The sequence below is a fragment of the Nycticebus coucang genome, chromosome 17 (genome assembly GCF_027406575.1).
Source record: "Nycticebus coucang isolate mNycCou1 chromosome 17, mNycCou1.pri, whole genome shotgun sequence".
Taxonomy (NCBI): domain Eukaryota; kingdom Metazoa; phylum Chordata; class Mammalia; order Primates; family Lorisidae; genus Nycticebus; species Nycticebus coucang.
The window spans coordinates 75613115-75634029 of record NC_069796.1 but is presented as its reverse complement, the minus strand read 5'-3'; positions in this window follow the sequence as shown (position 1 = coordinate 75634029).

The window sequence follows — 20915 nt, the reverse complement described above, 5'->3', positions numbered from 1 at the left end:
GAAATTGAAAACAAAAGAATCGTTCAGAAAATTAATGAAACAAGGAGTTGGTTTTTTGAAAAAATAAGTAAAATAGATAAACCATTGGCCAGACTAATGAGAAATAGAAAAGTAAAATCTCTAGTAACCTCAATCAGAAATGATAAAGGGGAAATAACAACTGATCCCACAGAGATACAAGAGATCATCTCTGAATACTACCAGAAACTCTATGCCCAGAAATTTGACAATGTGAAGAATGTGGATCAATATTTGGACTCACACCCTCTCCCTAGACTTAGCCAGGAAGAAATAGAGCTCCTGAACAGATCAATTTCAAGCACTGAGATTAAAGAAACAATAAAAAAACTTCCAACAAAAAAATGTCCTGGTCCAGATGGCTTCACACCAGAATTCTATCAAACCTTCAAGGAAGAGCTTATTCCTGTCCTACAGAAATTATTCCAAAAAATTGAGGAAGAAGGAATCTTTCCCAACATATTCTATGAAGCAAACATCACCCTGATACCAACAACCAAAAAGGAGAATTTCAGACTAATCTCACTCACGAATATAGATGCAAAAATTCTCAACAACATCCTAGCCAATAGATTACAGCTTATCATCAAAAAAGTCATACATCATGATCAAGTAGGTTTCATCCCAGGGATGAAAGGCTGGTTTAAAATACGCAAGTCCATAAACATTATCCACCATATTAACAGAGGCAAAAATAAAGATCATATGATCCTCTCAATAGATGCAGAAAAAGCATTTGATAAAATCCAGCATCCTTTTCTAATTAGAACACTGAAGAGTATAGGCATAGGTGGCACATTTCTAAAACTGATTGAAGCTATCTATGACAAACCCACAGCTAATATTTTACTGAATGGAGTAAAACTGAAAGCTTTTCCTCTTAAAACTGGAACCAGACAAGGTTGTCCTCTGTCACCTTTACTATTCAACGTAGTGCTGGAAGTTCTAGCCAATACAATTAGGCAAGACAAGGAAATAAAGGGAATCCAAATGGGAGCAGAGGAGGTCAAACTCTCCCTCTTTGCTGATGACATGATCCTATACTTAGAGAATCCCAAAAACTCAACCAGAAGACTCCTAGAAGTCATCAAAAAATACAGTAATGTTTCAGGATATAAAATCAATATCCACAAGTCAGTAGCCTTTGTATACGCCAATAACAGTGAAGATGAGAAGCTAATTAAGGACACAACTCCCTTCACCATAGTCTCAAAGAAAATGAAATACCTAGGAATATACCTAACGAAGGAGGTGAAGGACCTCTATAAAGAAAATTATGAAATCCTCAGAAAAGAAATAGCAGAGGATATTAACAAATGGAAGAACATACCATGCTCATGGATGGGAAGAATCAACATTGTTAAAATGTCTATACTTCCCAAAGCAATCTACCTATCCAATGCCATTCCTATCAAAATACCAACATCATACTTTCAAGATTTGGAAAAAATGATTCTGCGTTTTGTATGGAACCAGAAAAAAACCCGTATAGCTAAGGCAGTTCTTAGTAATAAAAATAAAGCTGGGGGCATCAGCATACCGGATTTTAGTCTATACTACAAAGCCATAGTGCTCAAGACAGCATGGTACTGGCACAAAAATAGAGACATAAACACTTGGAATCGAATTGAAAACCAAGAAATGAAACTAACATCTTACAACCACCTAATCTTTGATAAACCAAGTAAGAACATACCTTGGGGGAAAGACTCCCTATTCAATAAATGGTGTTGGGAGAACTGGATGTGTACATGTAAAAGACTGAAACTGGACCCACACATTTCCCCATTCACAAAAATTGATTCAAGATGGATAAAGGACTTAAATTTAAGGCATGAAACAATAAAAATCCTCCAAGAAAGCATAGGAAAAACACTGGAAGATAGTGGCCTGGGTAAAGACTTCATGAAGAAGACTGCCGTGGCAATTGTAACAACAACAAAAATAAACAAATGGGACTTCATTAAATTGAAAAGCTTCTGTACAGCTAAGGAGACAACGACCAAAGCAAAGAGACAACCTACACACTGGAAAGGATATTTGCATATTTTCAATCAGACAAAAGCTTAATAACTAGGATCTATAGAGAACTCAAATTAATCCACATGAAAAAACCAACAATCCCATATATCAATGGGCAAGAGACATGAATAGAACCTTCTCTAAAGATGACAGACCAATGGCTAACAAACACATGAAAAAATGTTCATCATCTCTATATATTAGAGAAATGCAAATCAAAACAACCCTGAGATATCATCTAACCCCAGTGAGAATGGCCCACATCACAAAATCTCAAAACTGCAGATGCTGGCGTGGATGTGGAGAGAAGGGAACACTTTTACACTGCTGGTGGGACTGCAAACTAGTACAACCTTTCTGGAAGGAAGTATGGAGAAACATCAAAGCACTCAAGCTAGACCTCCCATTTGATCCTGCAATCCCATTACTGGGCATCTACCGAGGAGGAAAGAAATCCTTTTATCATAAGGACACTTGTACTAGACTGTTTATTGCAGCTCAATTTACAATCGCCAAAATGTGGAAACAGCCTAAATGCCCACCAATCCAGGAATGGATTAACAAGCTGTGGTATATGTATACCATGGAATACTATTCAGCCATTAAAAAAAAATGGAGACTTTACATCCTTTGTATTAACCTGGATGGAAGTGGAAGACATTATTCTTAGTAAAGCATCACAAGAGTGGAGAAGCATGAATCCTATGTACTCAATTTTGATATGAGGACAATTAATGACAATTAAGGCTATGGGGGGGGGAAGCAGAAAGAGGGACGGAGGGAGGGGGTGGGGCCTTGGTGTGTGTCACACTTTATGGGTGCAAGACATGATTGCAAGAGGGACTTTACCTAACAATTGCAATCAGTGTAACCTGGCTTATTGTACCCTCAATGAATCCCCAACAATAAAAAAAAAATAATAATAAAATCTCCAGGAAGAAAAAAAAAAGAAAAGATAAATAATGAAAAACCTTAAACTGTGGCTTCTGAGAATGTAGAAACTGTTCAGTGAATACATTTTTTATTTGCATTACTTGGTTCAATAAACACTTGTTGAATGAGTAAAGCAGGTGGTATGATTTTTATTTTACCAATGAAGAAGCTGAGGGCCAGGGAGGCTAAGGAAATAATTAAGTGACAGTGGCTGTCACATATATTTTATCTCACTTTACCCTCATAGCTGCCCAGCGAGGCTGATGCTTGCCAGTCTGCCTGCTGGGGATGTTACTTTCCTTACTCAAGGTCACATATCCTGCCTGAGTACAGGTCTGTTACCTCGGTTATTAGTGGTTTTGAAATTTTTTGGTTGCTGCCGTCATTGTTGTTTGGTGGGCCCAGACTGGATTCGAACCCGCCAGCTCAGGTGTATGTGGCTGGCGCCTTAGCCTCTTGAGCCACAGGCGCCGAGCCTGGTTTTGAAATGTTTACTGCTAGGTAGTACTTCATGATAGGTATATACCACAGTTTGTTTAATCATTCACCCACTGAAAAACCTGTTCAACAGTTATTTAAAACCTGTTTACAGTTTTTGACTCTTGTGAATCTTGCATTCTTACATAGGATTTTGTGTAAATATAAGTCTTTTAGTTTACCCCAAGGAGCTAATGTAATTTCACAAAAAGCAAAGGAAGTTATTACCCCTTTCATGGGAAGATTCAAGACCAGACCAAGAAAAGGACCTGCCCCAAGACAGTGGAGGGAAAGGGACTCAAGTCCCTTGCCTCCCACTTGGGGGCCATTCAAAAGGCCATTTGTGTCATCTTGATGATTTCCCATGTGCCCATGCAGCTGCTGGCTTCTAGGGCTTTACCTGGTGGACACATTTCAAATTTTAAATGCAGATATGCAAAGACTGCACCTGAAGCTAATTAACACATCAAAAGTAATGAGTTAAAGTCACTTAAAGAGAGGGTGACCAGAAAGGTTTTCTGGGAAACCCAATGAATTATTCTAGGAAACCCCTCTGAAGAGCAGAACTTATAAGAATGGCAGGGAGGAGGGGGAGGAAGAGCAGCTCCCCCCCAACCCTGGGCCACAGAGGCAGCCCAGGAGTTGGACGGGGGAACATCAGCATCACCGCTGCACTGGGTGCCTCCACTTCCCAATAAGGGAAAAGGAAACAAATGAGAAAGGAGAGACATCACAACAGGAAATGAGGGAGAAGATTATGTGGAAACTAATGGGGGTGGGGAGGAGAGAAGGGAAAATATATGAATGGGTAGAGAGTTCCAGGCAAACAACTAGTCAGTCTTGAAAAATAGGGAGAAATCTGCCCTACACCAAACAAGTGGAAACCAAGCAGTATTCTGTGCCTGAGTCCTGTCTCCCAAATACACTTGGGTTCAAATCACTGTATCATTCATATGGGAAGGTGAGATCATGTTTCTGAGACTCAGTTATCTGAAAAATGCGGCCAATAATAACAAATATCTTGTGATGGTACTGGTAGGGCTAAATGGAATGAAATGACTGGATAGTGTCTGCTTCAAACTGGAACCTCAGTGGCCCTCCTCCCTCTCCCTTCTGCTTCTCCCACCTTCCTCCACCTTCCTTCCTCCTTCCCTGCCTTCCTCTCTCTCCAGTCCCCTTCTCCCTCCTTTTCTTCTCCTCACTTTTCCAAGTATTTATTGACTGGCTACTCCTGTGCCAATTCAATTTAATTCTCCCAGCAAGAATGCAAAGACTTTGTATAAAGAGTCTGTTTGGAAAACTGATAAAACTGGTGTAATTGGCAAGCTTGGATAGGAGTAGGGTGGGCACTACTAGGGTGTAGAGGGAACAGGAGAAGATGACTTCACAAGGGAAGGGCATTTTTGCCTAGCCAATGGGGAGGATGAAGGATTTCTGGGGAGGCTGAGTGTTATAAACAAAGGACTTCACAATCTGGGCCTTAGACCAGAACCCAGTCCTGGCCTAGGTCTGGTGTCCTGCCTTTATTCTGTGGAAGAAAAGCTTATAACAAGGATTGCAGACTCAGGGGCCTAGAGGTACCGAACAATTAATGAGAGAAATAATCTGAGTGTAAAACAAAGGGCATGGTGGGGACTGTGGTGAGATTATGATGTATGTGTTCAGAAAGGCCAGCCAATTATTGCCAAGAGAATGTGGGGTTCAGTGTTGAAACATCTTCTGCCTTTTTTTCCTAGAGAAGCTAACCTTTCGTGGGAAATCTCCTGCTTTATAAATGTCGGTAACCAATTGAACTTTGGAAAAAAAATATACCATGTGGGCTAAATATAGGACATCAGTTTGTGAACTCTGATTTATCGTGTGTCTTTTGTGCCCAAACACAGCTTGTTCTGAATCCTCCCAACAGCCCTGTCATGTGGAGTTTATTACCTACTATGGCAAACAACCGAAGCCACTATAACTCCCTAAAATCAGAAAAGGCAAATACTGTAGGGATTTCAGGGAACCCTTGGATTTGATGGGAAGGCTGAAGATGTAGGTTGACGGGACCACAGGCAGATTCTGAACTTAGAACTGTAAGTTGGGGTAAATATGTATACTCTAGGTGGTTGGATTCTAATGCTCTGAAAGAATTCTAAATTCTCTTGATGTCTGCATCAGTTACCAATGGCTTAAAACAATAGAAGTGAATTTCCTTATAGTTCTGGAAGCTGCAAGTCCAAAGGCAATATCACCGGGCAGAACCACCGAGGCTTTGGTCTGAATGTACTCTTCTGAAGGTACTAGGAAAGAATCCTTCCCTGCCTTATCCAGCTTCTGGTGTTTCCAGCATTCCTTGGCTTGTGGGTGCATCACTCTAATCTGCCTCTGTGGTCATGTCACTGTCTTCTCTTCTGTGGGTGTGAAATTTTCCTGTCTCCCCTTTATAAAGATATGTGGCACTGGGGCCCTCTGACTAATCCAAATAATCTCCTCATCCCCAAATCCTCAATTTGATGAGATCTATGAACACTTTGCCCTGTAATATTCACAGGTTCAAGGGATTAGGGTGTGGGTATCTTTGGGAGGACATCTCCCACTATATCATCATGTCTTTGAGACACTCCCTGAAGATTCAAAGCCTGGGTAGAGATAAGTGGGATGAGCCTTATTCCAGTCCTGCCCCTTAGCCACTGGGAGGTGGGGGCCTTGGGCTGCTCCCCCAGTGGGAAGCAGAGCTATGCCACCCGCAAGACTCCCATGGGAGGGGTCATCACCTCCAGGGAAAGAGGGATTTGGGGTGCTGAGCATTGCTTGTCATTCCCTCTTGCTGTCTGCAATGAGGTAGAGACCCAGCTCTGAGAGGCTAGGGAATGTCTCAGCTTCAGCCCCAGGAGGGCAGGGACCATCTTGTGCTATGTGGCATTCTGGGAATTAGTCATGCCTGGCACTTAGTAGGTGCTCAGTATCTGTTAACACCTTGCTGCCTCCAAATTCTGTTTTCTCCCTCTTCCTGTTACTGTGGCAAGCAGGGTGTGGAGGCCAGACCAGCTGAGGGGCAAATGTATACATTTACACACAGCCTTGGCATGTGCCTGGCTGCTAGGGACACAGACCACACCAAAAATACCCATCTGCATGCCCCATTAAGCATAGGGCTAAAGAACTGTGAACAGTGGACCAAAAAGGAAAAAAAGCGGGATTAATTTATGAGGCGTTCCGCTGCCTGGATGGCTCATTGCATACTCGTTCTGGCAACGTCGCTCTGTAATGTGCTTCTAGACTTACTGTACTTCAACATCCAGGGGCTCTTTTGTAACATGCCAAATATTCTGCCGTTATTGTTCTAGGCACCTCCTGTTGGTCATTGGGCTAATTTATTTCAGTCGGAATTTCAGGACCAGACACAACTCTTATTACTCACTGCTTCAGAGAGAGAATAAAAGAGCAATTGATATTTGGAAAAATGAAAAATATGTCCAGAATACTTTGGGCTCTGAGGCCAAGAAGAAAAAAAAAAAGGAGGGAAAGCTGGAGGGAAAAATAAGGCGGGCTCACCTCACCATGCACTCTGTTGTGGCCCGTCTCGGAGACACGGAGTCTAGAATGTCTGCAGACAAATGAATCAACGACAGGGCCTGAGAATTCCTCAGACACCTGGGCCCTTCTGCACATGACTTTAGCCGCCACCTGCAGGAGTGGAAAAGATTGCAGTAGGAAGCACCTCCTCAATTAGTCGAGTGTGTTAAATTGGGTCTCAGGTTGGAGGGTGAGGGAGAAACCCCAGTGGTGTTGTTGAATTCCTAAGGCCTCTTGTTCCCGAATCCAAGACTCTTCATGGAAAATTAATGTAGGAATAGAATTCTGAGACATGACAGCCCAGACACTTGCTTTCAGGAGCAGAATGATGCTGGGGGATAGAAGGGCTCTGCTGATGGGCAGAGAGAAGATTCTGGGGCATCTTCCAAACTCCCATAAGTGGTCTTCTCATAGCTTGAAGGGCAAACATCTTTGCCATGTGAGATCCTTTGCCCCGTGTGGGTCAGTGTGAAATCTGTGACTCTGCTATTCCTGGAAGTCCCAGTTGAGCACCAGGTTTTTGGCAGACAGAACGACTTCTGCAGATGCAGAAATGTTGGGGATGGGCTTAGCACTGCACCAGCCAAGAAAAGCTGCCTACAGTGAGGAGTCTCCACACGTGTCTTGGACTTGTTGAGTCAGGGTTTGGGTCCTGGGCTGTGGTGCCAGGCATCCTGAGGACAAATTTCACCCCGGTCAACAAGCAAAGAGAACCTTAATTAACATTAGACTTTGAGCTGCACATTCTACCTTGGGAGGTCTCCACTTTTTCATCTGTAAGGGAGGGATAAAAATCATATCTGCCTTAGAGGGTTGTTGTAAGGAAAAAAGAGAACATATGTAAAAATTGTGACCTGTAGTGATGATAACATCCGCTACCTTTCAGGGCACGTTTACTGCCTGGCATTGAATTAAGCACTGTGTGTTCATTCTGTGGTGGAATCCTCGAGAAACTAATGCCATTCCTGTTTTACAGGTGAGGCTAAGGGAGACCAAGGCCTCACCCAAGAATCCAGAGCCTGAGTTCTAAACATCTGTTGTGCGTGAAGGTTGGGTCTTAAAGAGAAGTGCAGAGAACAAGTGTGCAGCCAAGTGGGAGGAGACGGACTCTTGCAAAGTCCAGCACAGCCTCCTCTTCCTGTGGCAATGGGGAGGACGGCGGTGTCGTCATCTCAGCACAAGTTAGAGCAGTTTCAGGAACATGCTGAACTGACAAGGTCCCTCCCAGGAGACTTACCCTCCAAGGGGCAAATGCTCACTCCAGGAGAGACACGTGACAGCAGAACCCGCAGGACGTGGGGGACATGCTCAGTTCTTGGGGCTGGGGTGTGAGGACAGCACTGTTTTGGTATATTTTAGACATTTGTTTTTCTCTCTGATTTTGTACACCTGAATTTGAGTCAAGAAGGTGACCAACGGCCCATGTGATGGGAAGACCTGAACAGAGGAGATGAACACTTGGTACTCCTAGCACAAGGGTGACTGCTCAGCACTGTTTGTCAAACGAACGTGGCGGAGGGTGAGTGTCGGGTTGGCAGTCAGCCCTTTGCGTTTGAAATGGCTTCAAGATGAGATCAAAACATCTGTGTCTGGGCAGTTTCTGGGCTGGGAATACTGCCCCAGTTCTGACTTTGCTCCATGACCAATAGCTCCCCATGTCCCTTGCTCATGCGGCTGAGGACGGTCAGGGGTCTCCTCAGGAGGACTGGGCCTATGCTTGGGAGACCTGCCCAGGCCTGTGAGTTGGAAGCCTTCAGGCCAACTTAATAAAAGCAGAGTAAGGGCATAGACACGGCCCGAAACCAGGCTCTTGCAGACCTTGAGCCAGTTTCTTTTTGTCTCAAGCTGTTTTAGTTTTCCGGTAATTGGGAATAGAGGGATTCTTGACACAATAGCTGCATGTCAGGTTGTGCTTTTACAAGGCACATCATGAAACTCTTTTCTGCATCCAAGGCACTTCCTGGGATTTGTGGACGAGCCTTACGATCAAGTTCAAAGGAACCTTTCAGGGAATTGGAGGGTGGGGCAGGGCGGGGTATGGACAGTGTGCTATGGGCCTCTATGAGACGAGCACACAAAAAGCTTCAAGGGGTGTGGGACAGCTGGAATACAGGGATCCCCACGTCATCCATGATACAGGGCCTGGTGAGCAAGCGGGCAGAGGGTGGGAAGTGAGCTGCGCAGCCAGGAGAGGGGGGCTCCCGTCTTTCTCTACTAACTCTCTGTAGCACTGCATGGCTTCCTTCCTGTCCCTGTGCTGCCCCAGTGTCCTCATCTGAAAAACAGGGATAACGCTGTTACTGTCTATTTCATAGGGCCATTGTGTCAAGGCAGCGGCAAGCAAGGGCTCTCTGAAGGGGGAGGGATGGGTGGAGAGGGACAGAACTACAAGCACGAGTTCTTGCTCTTGATACCAACAGTAATTGCAAAGGCCAAGATGGCCTAATAGATGGCAACAGCTGATTGGACTAAACTCTCGACTGTGCTGAGAGAGCACAGTCTCACTTGGTCTCACTCACTCTTCACCACCCCCTCTGCAAAGATACGTCTTGCTTCTACGCGGCAGCTGAGGAATCAGTCCCCCACTCCATAGCTCCCAGCCACACTGCTCCTAAGAAGCATACACACAGTGAGTACACAGACTGGCACCTCTAAGTTCCACTCGCCATTCAACGCCTGGCATGTGCCCCTCCTCCAACCACAGGGATTTCTCTCGATTCATCTAGACTGCAGACAGATGTTTAATTTTTTTTTTAAGTGGCCAATGTTGAAAAATTAGAAGCATTCCCATACAAATCTAGGTTTCTTCTGGCTATTCGTGAAGATACAGAAATCTGGCCACCTGACGTGACAATACTTGCCCGCTGCTGGGTAACTGAGCTTCCTTCCCGTGGAGGCTGGGGGCTGCTGCTGGCTCCTGGGGGCTCCTGCTGGCTCCTGGACACTGTGATGTAGCTGCCCGGCATTGAAGGCATCTGGCTTATGATCCCTACCCTTGAATTTTACGTACTCTCTACTTATTAATCTAATGACAATACCTCGGATTATACTAGCAAGTATTTTCTGTGCTTTTTTTGTCTACTCTGTGAGGGCATCAACTCCTATGCAAGAGAAAAACCTTTTCCATTTTCAGAATCTCTCTTTCTGGGGCTGGGTGGGCCTCAGGATCCATGACCTGTAAGTATCTGTGGATTGTATTACTGAAAGTGGGTGACCCCAGACAGAAGTGTAGGAAGGGATTCAGTGATTGCGGAGAGATTTTCACCGCTCTACTAGTAAGGAGAGGCTATGAAACAAATGCGTCTTAAGCTCCTGCTGAATACCAGCCATGGTGGAAGAAATCATGCAAAAATCATCTCACTGAGCCCTCATCACCTCCCTAAGACTGAGGGCAATGCTCCCATTTTACAGATGAGGAAAGTTAGACTCAGGAGAAGTGGCACAGCCCACCTAAGGTCAGAACTGGCTTGCAGGATTTGAACCCAGGTTTGTTGATTCTCACATCGGACTCTTTCCACACACACCCTGGGTTAACTCTCCATGCCAGTGTCCTCTCTGCCAAAGAGAAGACCTTTGCGATGTTTTGTGTCCTTGAAGGCAAACCAAAAGAATTCCCTACAACTCACTGCTGGCATTTCAAGTATTGGTTTATGGGTTTTTTGGTGAGAATGCATCCAGGGGCCTATCACCCTGAGTGAAATAGATACTTTTTCAATCAAAGAGTCAAACCAAAACTTGGCTTCTTAGAAAACCACTTGTCTGGAATGCCTGCCAGCCACCAGACAGTCCCACAGTTGAGATTTTTAAAACTGTCTCAAATGTATGGAGAGACCTTTAGGGTGGAGGGTGGGAAAGGCACATACCTTGCTATGGAAACATATAGACGGTCAACTCTTCAGGACTCCTTCGCTGGCCAGGGTCAAGTCAGCCCTTCTGTGGCATTCTCAGGAGTCTCACTGCCTCATCAAACCCTGAATGAGCTTCTATTCTATGAGACTTTTCTTTCATGAAACAAAAACAGTAATTAAAGAGAAAAACCTTTTATAAACAAGTGTCTATAGTTCTCGTTTGCTTAACTTTTTCCAACCTTATGAAAAATTGGAACTGAAATTGCCTTCTGAAAGAAGGTTCGGGAAGTATTTTCTTTCAGGTTCATTCAAAATAGTCACACCTCCTCCTCCACCCCTTCCCGAATGCTGAGGTTTCCAGTGGTCTCCACCATATCCTGGAGACTAATAATGTGGTGTGTTTTCATTATCTCTCACCATAATAATAGGGACATGCAAATGCCTTTGAACAGAGTTTGTGACCTAAAGCTTCACCCCAAATCTGGGTAGAATCTGAGACCCTCAATGGTTCGACCATTTGGACTGAAGAGGTTGGTTAATTCGGTCCAACAGCCAGTTGTGGGCTGATTAGGGACTGGTTAATTCATTCCAAACGGTCAACCGAGGATGGTGAGCAGACATAACCCGTGGTTCAAAAAGGTTTCCCTTAACCCTTCCTGAATTTTGAGCTGAGGTTTATACAAACAGAAATTATGTGTGGGGTGGAGCACAGCCAGGAAGTCTCTGAGAAAACTCCATCTTACACATTTTCTTTGAGACAGCCAGACATAAATCTTTGAGGATATCCGTCTTCCTAACAGAGTGGCTGGATTTTATGGTTACTACACCCTGGTTGGGTTTTAATGGATAAAATACCTTTTTTTTGAGTCCAAGGAAAGGGCTAGTATTCCCTAAGTAGCTTATACAGTGTTTTAAGAAGAAAGAAATGATTATTATTTTTTTAAATCAAAGACTATACTAACCGTGGGAGAAAGGTGTGTGTGTGTGTGTGTGCGTGTGTCTGCTTCAGTAGACAAATGAAAAAGTAACACCTTTTGGGATAAATTTTTACTTCTTTTCAGGATAAGCAAGTTAATTTTTCTGTCTCTGAAATAATAGAGTAAGCTGGGACAGGTTGGCTGTCTCCAATCTAAATACGGTAAATACTTATTTGTCAGCCCAAACTTTTCTGTGCCCTTAAAAAAATCGTTAATAATAATAAAATGCCAGATTTTTTTATCCATGCATTCGTTATTGATCCACATACTCAATCTCCCTCCCTCTCCCCTTCCTTTTCTCCCTACAAATATTTTCCTGAGTACCCACTATGTGTCAGGCACTGCCCTAGGCTCTGTTGAAGAGTCATATAAAGGCCGCCAGAGAAACTTGTTAAGCATGCAAGCCAGGTTTATTAAACTGGATGAGCAAGGGAGGTAGTGGTGAAATTCTCCTAAGATCGCAAAAGGGGGAAATTAGAGAAGGGGACTTAGGGGGGCCTGAGGAATGGAGATTTCAGGGTGTTCTCCAGGGACAAATGACCTGGTTTGCCTTCCAGTTGCTCACAGTTGCTCACAGACTGAAGGCAGACCGTCACACCCACAGCATCTAAGTGTCGTGGCTGGTAACAGGGAATGTGCAGGAAAGCCTCAGCCTGAGGTCTCGGGAGGGGCCTCCCAGGGAAGGCCTTTAGAGGAGTTAAATGTTAACAAACCTCACCTGCAGAGAAAGGCGTGGGGAGGGTGTTATAGGCAGGGGGGAATTCTAAAGTTTGGTATTTGTTTTGTTCTCTGACTTTTGTTTTCTTTCTTTGGGAATTCTTTTATCTACATTTTAGATCTTCTTTTCCTATGTTCAGTATTCGTAACTTCTCTCAGATTTTTTTTAAGTTTTTTTTCTCAATTTATTGGCATTTGCTTTGAATGGCAAATAATAATTTTTCACGTCTGTAGAGTACTTTGTAGCATCCCAAGGAAAGGATGTACATAATACCTCTCTTCATATACTTCACGCTTATGAGGCTAATCACATTGGAACATTTAAGTCCATTTTTCCTCACCTCTATCTCTCCTCTCAAATTATTTTTAGTTTTTTTTGCCATTTCACTTTTACTTTTTTTTTTTGCAGTTTTTGGGTGGGGCCGGGTTTGAACCCTCCACCTCTCGTATATGGGGCCGGAACCCTCTCCTCCTTTGAGCCACAGGCACCACCCTGTGATGCTTTTACTTTTAAAAATCTTTTTCGTAGAAAAGGGAACACTTCTACACTGCTGGTGGGAATGCGAACTAATACGTTTCTTTTGGAAAGATGTTTGGAGAACACTTAGAGATCTAAAAATAGACCTGCCATTTGATCTTACAATTCCTCTATTAGGTAGATATCCAGAAGACCAAAAATCACAATTATAACAAAGATATTTGTACCAGAATGTTTATTGCAGCCCAATTCATAATTGCTAAATCATGGAAGAAGCCCAAGTGCCCATCGACCCACGAATGGATTAATAAATTGTGGTATATGTACACCATGGAATATTATGCAGCCTTAAAGAAAGATGGAGACTTTATCTCTTTCATGTTCACATGGATGGAGCTGGAACATATTCTTCTTAGCAAAGTATCTCAAGAATGGAAGAAAAAGTATCCAATGTCCTCAACCCTACTATGAAACTAATTTATAGCTTTCATATGAAAGCTATAACCCAATTATAACCTAAGAATATGGGGAAAGGGGGAAAGGGAGGGGCGGGGGAGGATGGGTGGAGGGAGGGTAATTGGTGGGATTATACCTACAGGGCATCTTACAAGGGTACATGTGAAACTTACTAAATGTAGAATATAAATGTCTTAACATAATAAGAAAATAATAAGAAATTCCAGGAAGGCTATGTTAACCAGTGTGTTGAAAATATTTCAAATTGTATATAAAACCAGTGCATGGTGCCCCATGATTGCATTAATGTACACAGCTATGTTTTAATAAAAAAAAAATCTTTTTCGTACCGTATTTCTCTTAAGGCATTATTTGTTGTGTTGTCTGCATTGTGATTCTTCCAGTTTAGTCTTCATTTGTAAAATAAAATTTTCTTTTATTTCTTATTATCTCTTGAGTTTTGCCATCTCATTTACAAGGTTCTAAAATTTTGATTTTTGTCATTCTATCAATGTCTTAATGTCTTCTATTTATTTTGAAAGAGTGTGTTAGAATCTTGATTTATTTTTAAAAAGATTTTTCTGGTGTGTTCTTCTTACTCACAGGACTATTGTTTTGTTCTTTAACTTTTTTTCCTTACAGTAATTTTGTATGGTATTTGTACTTCATACCTTTTCTGTTGATCATTTTTATGTTAATTTAATTTTTCTGAACTTCTAGAAAGACAGTTGGTTTAGGAAGCTTTTAGAACTTCACGGGTCCCTCTTCTGTCATTTTCATGTAAAGTTTAAAAATATAGCAGTTTGATATATATATTTGAGACTTCCTGGCTATATTTTCCTCGACTCCTTTATCTGGTCTTTTTTCAATTCTTTGTCTGTTTTCCTCATCATGTTTAATTTTGATTTTATTCCCAGCAGTTCGCCTTCCATGTGGGACCCTGTCCCAGAAAGGAGCCCTGGTGGGTTCATTTTGAGAGTCTGTAGGAACTAGACCGCACCAATCTCTTCAAGTCTTACAGATATTAATATCACGCATCCCTTATTAAATTCAGCAAAACTTCACCGATTTTCACTTGTTTTCAAATTGGCCTATCCCACTTTCCCATGAAGACTTGCCTATTTGGGGTCCTCTTGTTCTCAGGGCCTCCGATACCTCGTTGCTTCTTCCGCTGTCTCTCAGAGATGCTGATAACATGCAGGTCGTATGGCTACTAATGCTTTGGGGTTCGCGGGCAGTCATGTTTACCTACGTTAGTAATAAATGTGGCCTGTGGGTTTTGGATTTTCTGTCTAGTTGCTCTGTTTTTATATGGAGTTTTGGGAAATCCAAAATTAAACTTTCATCATCACTGCCCCCACCTTCCAGAAGCCACATCTGCCTTACTTGTTAAATGCATCATCTTGCAACAGTCCATTTAGATGCACAGAGGAGGGAAATGAATCTTCCAAAGAGGGAAGTAATTTATTTCTAAGTGGCAAAGCTATGATCTGAATCCACAGAACCCTAAAATCTTCTATGACATGAAGATGTCAAAGTCAAATTCTTTGACTATGATCATTTCCATTCTAAACAGTTCAGTAAATCTTTAAATGTCTGCTTTGTTTTGGGCACTGTTGAGTGAGCACTGGACATAAAATAGAAATAATAATTATAGCAAACATATATATGGAATGGTTATCATTCAGGCTCTGTGTGGAACGCTTTATACATATTATTCCTTTCCATCCTTGTAATGACGAGGGTTATAGGTAATTACAGATGAGCAAAGTGAGGCTCAAAGAGGTTAATTAACATACACAGACATGTCACACTATCTTGCTTAATACCTGGCAATGGTCCCCTATTAGATAAGAAATAAGATTTAAACTATTTGTCCTGACTTGTGAAAGCCCTACTTGATCTGACTCCTATTTATCTCTTTGACACTGTCCTGGACCATTCTCTTCCCCATCCACATGCTCCAACCTGACCTTCTTCAAGTTTTTTGATTGTTACAAGTTTATTATAATCCAAGGGCCCTTGTCCCCCTGGTTCTGACTGCTGTAGGTCCTCTCCCCAAATGCCACATAGATAACTCCTTCCTGAGTCTTCAGGGAGCCCTTCCAAACCACCCAGTGTAAAGTAGTTTCCTTTAATCATTCTCTGCTTTATTATCTGATAACTTTGTTGTTAATCAATTTATTTTATTGCCTCTCTACACTGACTAAATTATCAGCATTATAAGAGCAGAGATTGTCTTAGTGTGGGTTCTTCTGAAAGTACAGCCTGAGTCAAGGCTTTAAGTGCAAGTCATTGATTTGGGAGTTGATTTCAAGAAGTAGGAGGGAGGGAGCAGGGAGAGTGGAAGTGGGAAGGAGCAGAAGTCAGTCAAGGCATCCTATTGAGATTGTCTCCACAGGCAGCAGGGCCTGAATTTCCCTGGGATCTTGATTTGTTTTCATGAAGGGCAAGAGGCTGCAGGATTATTGACTATTTTGCACCCCCCATTAGTTGAGGATAGCCCCCCAGGAATGTTAGTGCCACCCTTGTATGCTGTGTTTGAAGAAGGGCCCAATAGACTCTTTTGACGTTGGACAGTTTCTTGGGGCAGGAAGTACAGTGTCATGCAGTGCACCTGGCAGGTAGGATGCTGCAAGCACGAGGTGGACTTAAACTTGTGTGGCGATGTCTGCTGTGGCTGGGGCTGAAATAAGAGGGAAGAAGTAATTTGCCCGTTGTGGGGCCCATGGCTACTCTGCCGCCTGCCGTCCCTCTGTACAGGGTAGAGGAATGGCTCCCTAAGGGCGGTGAAAGCAGACTTCGGTCTCTGAAGTCAGCGTTTTTAACTGCTGGGCCATATGGCATAGGAAGGGTCCTCTCTCCAATTTGGGCAGAGTGGGGAGAGACATATAAAAAAATAAGAGGGAGACTGTGCTAAGTCTGCATTGGGAAGGTGGAGGCAGAGGGGAGGAGTTCATACCGAATAGAGAAATGGGAGCAAATCTCAGAATCATGAGACACTTTGCTGAGCTTTTACCATTTGTTTGAAAAAGGTTTTTCTGATTTTTAAAACTCTAGAAGAAAAGTGTTTTATCCAGATTTTATAGACACCTGAGGCACAGGGAGGCAAAGAAGCGTACCCCGAGGCCCCACAGCTACCTAAGAGGTCAGCCAGGCATCTCTGGCTTCAGAGCTGAATTGGCCTCCGTGGGATACAGGAGAACTGTGAAGAGGCATCCTGTCACCCCATCCTGCTCAGAGATCCGGCCCATGTGAGGTAGATATTCAGGTGGGTGAGCTGGGTTGGGTCAAACTGGTTTTCTTCTTTGCTGATTTGAGTATTCCTTGATCCTTACTGGAATAGATGTGTTTCTACACCGAAGGAGAGGCCAGCAGGGACTTTCTAGACACCAGAGAGGCAAAGAAGCCATTTGTTCCATGTTCAAGTGACGGGGACTGGGTTCCCCATCAGAACACCCCAGATTAGTTACTGAGGGAGAAAAGAGGGGGTCGTTTCTCCTCTTTGCTCCACTGCCCTCCACTATGGCTGCTGGTGTGGATTCGGATAAGCATCTGAGCTTTGGGAAGTTGATTCCTACTGAATTCAGCCCCTGCACCATCTGAGGTCTACCCATCCCTAATTTTTATATGAGTTATATTAAAGAGTCTGATGGGAAAGTATGTCTTGGTTTAAAAATAGAATAATACAACAATAAATCAAGAAGAAAAAGCAAACTGAAAAAAATGCAGAAAACAGATGAAAAGAAAAGGGAAAAAGTGAACGGTATGAAAATACCCTCCATGCCAGGCACTTCAAATGTGATTTCCTGTGGCCTGCACTTTGAAAAAGGCCTGCTGTTACACCATGGGCTGCGTCTGAAGGCCAACAGGGCAGACCAGAAAGGCGTGTGGAGACTTGGAGGCCAGGGTGACATCTGACCGGCTTCTGCTCCAGACGCACACACGGAGGACACGTCAGATGATTTTCCACTTGGTGGAACTGAGCTCCACAGGCCTGCTCCACCCACCCTGTGCCCACTCGGCTCTGACACACTTCCTGTTATGGGCGCGGGCACACAGTGGGGCTGCTGGTAGGGGCCAGGGTGCTGGCTTCCCTGTGGGTTGGTGCAGACGACTTCAAAAGCCTCATCTGGCATGTGGAGAAATGATTTAAAAGTGAATTTGGGTGGCTCCCAATCCGACTTACTCCAAGTAAGTAGAAAGAAAACATACATTATCTCATGTTAAAGAGCAGGCTTCTTTGAAGGCATTGCCAACTATTTATGAAATCCTAACCTATTGCTGAAAAAAGCCCCCTGACAATCCTAGCAACCGCTGGCAAGGCCAAAAGGACATAAACATGATGTCATGGTGCCAAATTCCAAATTGGCCAGGATTGCATGACAAATTTGTGATTCTAATCAACCAGGATCTCAAATGTATGGCCCAAGAATATACTGTCTGCATCAGGGAGATGCACTTGTCTGATATTAAATTATGCCAAGGAAAAGCAAAATAAACATCTTTTCCAACAGGCTGATTTGGGAGGGGTGAGAGGTGGTGGTATATGAGTGGAAAAAATAACATTTCAATAACATGAGAGAAAAAAGAACAAATCAAGACATGACTGATGCGGGCTGCAAAATCGTCCAGTTCAGATGTTTGGTGCTGAGGAGTTCGCTTGTGTGTCATGGGATGTGGAAACCTGGTTGGGTGGAGTGTGGGTGTTAACGGAAAAGGACTCCCAGCCCTGTAAGCACCTGACACAGATGGGCCTGAACCTGAGAAGTGTCCCAAGATGAATTGGGCTCATATTTATAAACCACTAAAATGTTTCTGGTTTGCCAGGCAAGAAATTGGCAGCAGGCTCCCTCTAAACATGTGTATGTGTGTGCGTGCGCGTGCATGAATGCTTGCACGTGTGTATGTGCGCGCGTGCCCGTGTTTTCTGGCCATCATCTTGAGGCCAGCTGCACTTGATTAGCAATCTCCAGCATGCCCACAAACATGCATGTGACTGAGGGGATGGCCTGCTATTAAGAAAATGTGATTTGTTAACGCCATGCTGTGGATCTCGGTTACTTTGGCCATCCTTCTGAGCCCGAGAACGGAATCTTGGGAGGGATGCTGTGCGGGGCTGCCCACTGAGTGTGGGCCGAGGGAAGAAATGTGCTTAGGACTCCATCCCCTTCCTTATTGCATGGATTCCACCCTGGGGAGGAATGAAGGATCCACACAGCCAGCAATCAAAAACTCAATTTCAAGCACTGACTGTTGTACCTGAACAATTCTTTTTAAAAATTTGAGACAGATGGTCTCACTCTGTGGCCTGGGCTAGAGTGCAGTGGCATGATCATAGCTCACAGCGACCTCAAACTCCTGGTCTCAAGAGATCCTCCTGCCTCAGCCTCCCAAGTAGTTGGGACTACAGGTGTGCACCACAATGCTCAGGTAATGAACAATTCTTTTAAAGTCTTGAAACCATTTAATGCAGGGAACCATTATTTCTGTTCCTTTCTTAATTACAGGATTATTAATGAAGGTCAAAAACAAAATTGAAATAATATCGGTATAGTGCTATAGGCATTATCATCATGAGTATTATTTTTATTGAAGGAAGCAAAAACTTCCCATTTCAAACTATCTTCTGAGTTGGGCTGGTCCTGGTGATTGAAATTTCTGACATTCATCATTGCTTTGGATTAGGCATCGGACGTCTACATTCAAGTGCAGATCCTACCAGAGAAGAGGAAACATATTAACCTGCAGCCACTTATCTGGCATGGCAGTCAGGAAGCTTCCTCAAACTTAGGGGGGATCATGGAATTCTTCATGACCCCGATGTGTGCTCATAAAATGCACATCATACAGTCACAACAAAATTACTTGTAATTCCATGGTGTTAACAGATCAGCTGAAATGGGAATCCAGAAACCTCATACTAAGATCCTCTTGCTCTAAAAGTTGGAGACATATAGTCCAGATACATTTTGGAAACTTCTAGGAAGGGTCAAGAGTGATAGGCATAGTCTTGGAGGAAGATGAATATGCTGAGGCACAGAGAGGTGAAGGGACAGTCTTGAGGTTACAGAGTAGTAATGATAGAGCTAGGAGTAGGCCCCAGGGATATGGGGCTCACTCTCCACTGGAGACAGGGATCCTGGATTCAAGACCCCACTCTGCCACTTCTGTGTGACCTTGGCCATGTCATTTAACTTGCTCAGGCATGCTCTCTAACCTTCAGCTTTTTCATCTATAGACATGACATTATCCCATAGTCAAGTTTACACGTCTGTGAATGAAGATGCTAACATTCACCTAAGTAATCCACGTGACTTTGACTATTGGTAATGTAATAGGCAAATGGAATGGGGGCTGACCACTTTATCCTAATCACACTGAGCTGAGGCTGAGTTGCAGTTCTGGTAAGGGTCCATCTACCTCCGGTCTGCCCCTGGTCTTCCAGGACTTCCTGTTGAGAGATTGGCATCCTTTCCCCTTGGCAAGACCCGAATGCGGAGCGTTTTATAAACTATAAGTTTCCATATAAATTGTTAGCTCTTATTGCCATTGTTGCTGAAAGATAATGTGCTACAGTCTGAATAGTTTTGTCTCCTCCAAAATTCATATGTTGAAATCAAATCTCCAGTGGGTCGGTATTAAGGATTGGGGACTTTGGGAGATGACTAGGTCTTAAGGGCAGAGACCTCATGGATGGCATTTGTGCCTTTATGAAAGATGCTCCAGGGAGTCTGCTTGCCCCTTACGCTCTCTGTGCAAGGACACCACGGAAGCCATCATCTGGGGAGCAGAGAGCAAGCCTTCGCCAGACACCAAGTCCTCTAATGCCGTGATCGTGGACTGCCTCATCTCCAGAATTATCAGCAGTGGATCTCTGTTGTCGATAAGCTTCCAAGTCTAAGGAATTTTGTCAAAGCAGCTTGAATGAACTAAGACAACAGGGAACATAAATGTATGGCAGATTTTGTTACGGAAACCTAATAGTGAAAGATTAGAACCTTGTAGTCTAAAATATTCTGATTCATACCTGGATAAAGGATAAGGAAAACTGTGGCACAAGTTCTGCCATGGGGGCCGTGAAGGCTGGAGGAGGCAGTGAGGGCCCGTGAGAATGTTAGTTAGGAATCTTTCTATCACACATGACAGAAACTCACCTCAAAGTGGCTTAAGCTAATTGGGGAGCTTATTAGCTCACATAATCATCTTACATTTATCATTTCACTTTGTTTTCAAATATGGTCTTGTTTCTTGGCATATCTACAGAATGTTAGGGGATACACGTGTCATGTTTATATACCTCCTTTTTGTATAAGTTGAATCAAAGTTATACACATTAAGTGTGCCCTTCACCCAGATAGTGTGCGCTGTACCCAATAGGTGTGAATTTACCTATCCCTCCTCACCCCAGCTTGATTTGCACTGAGATTT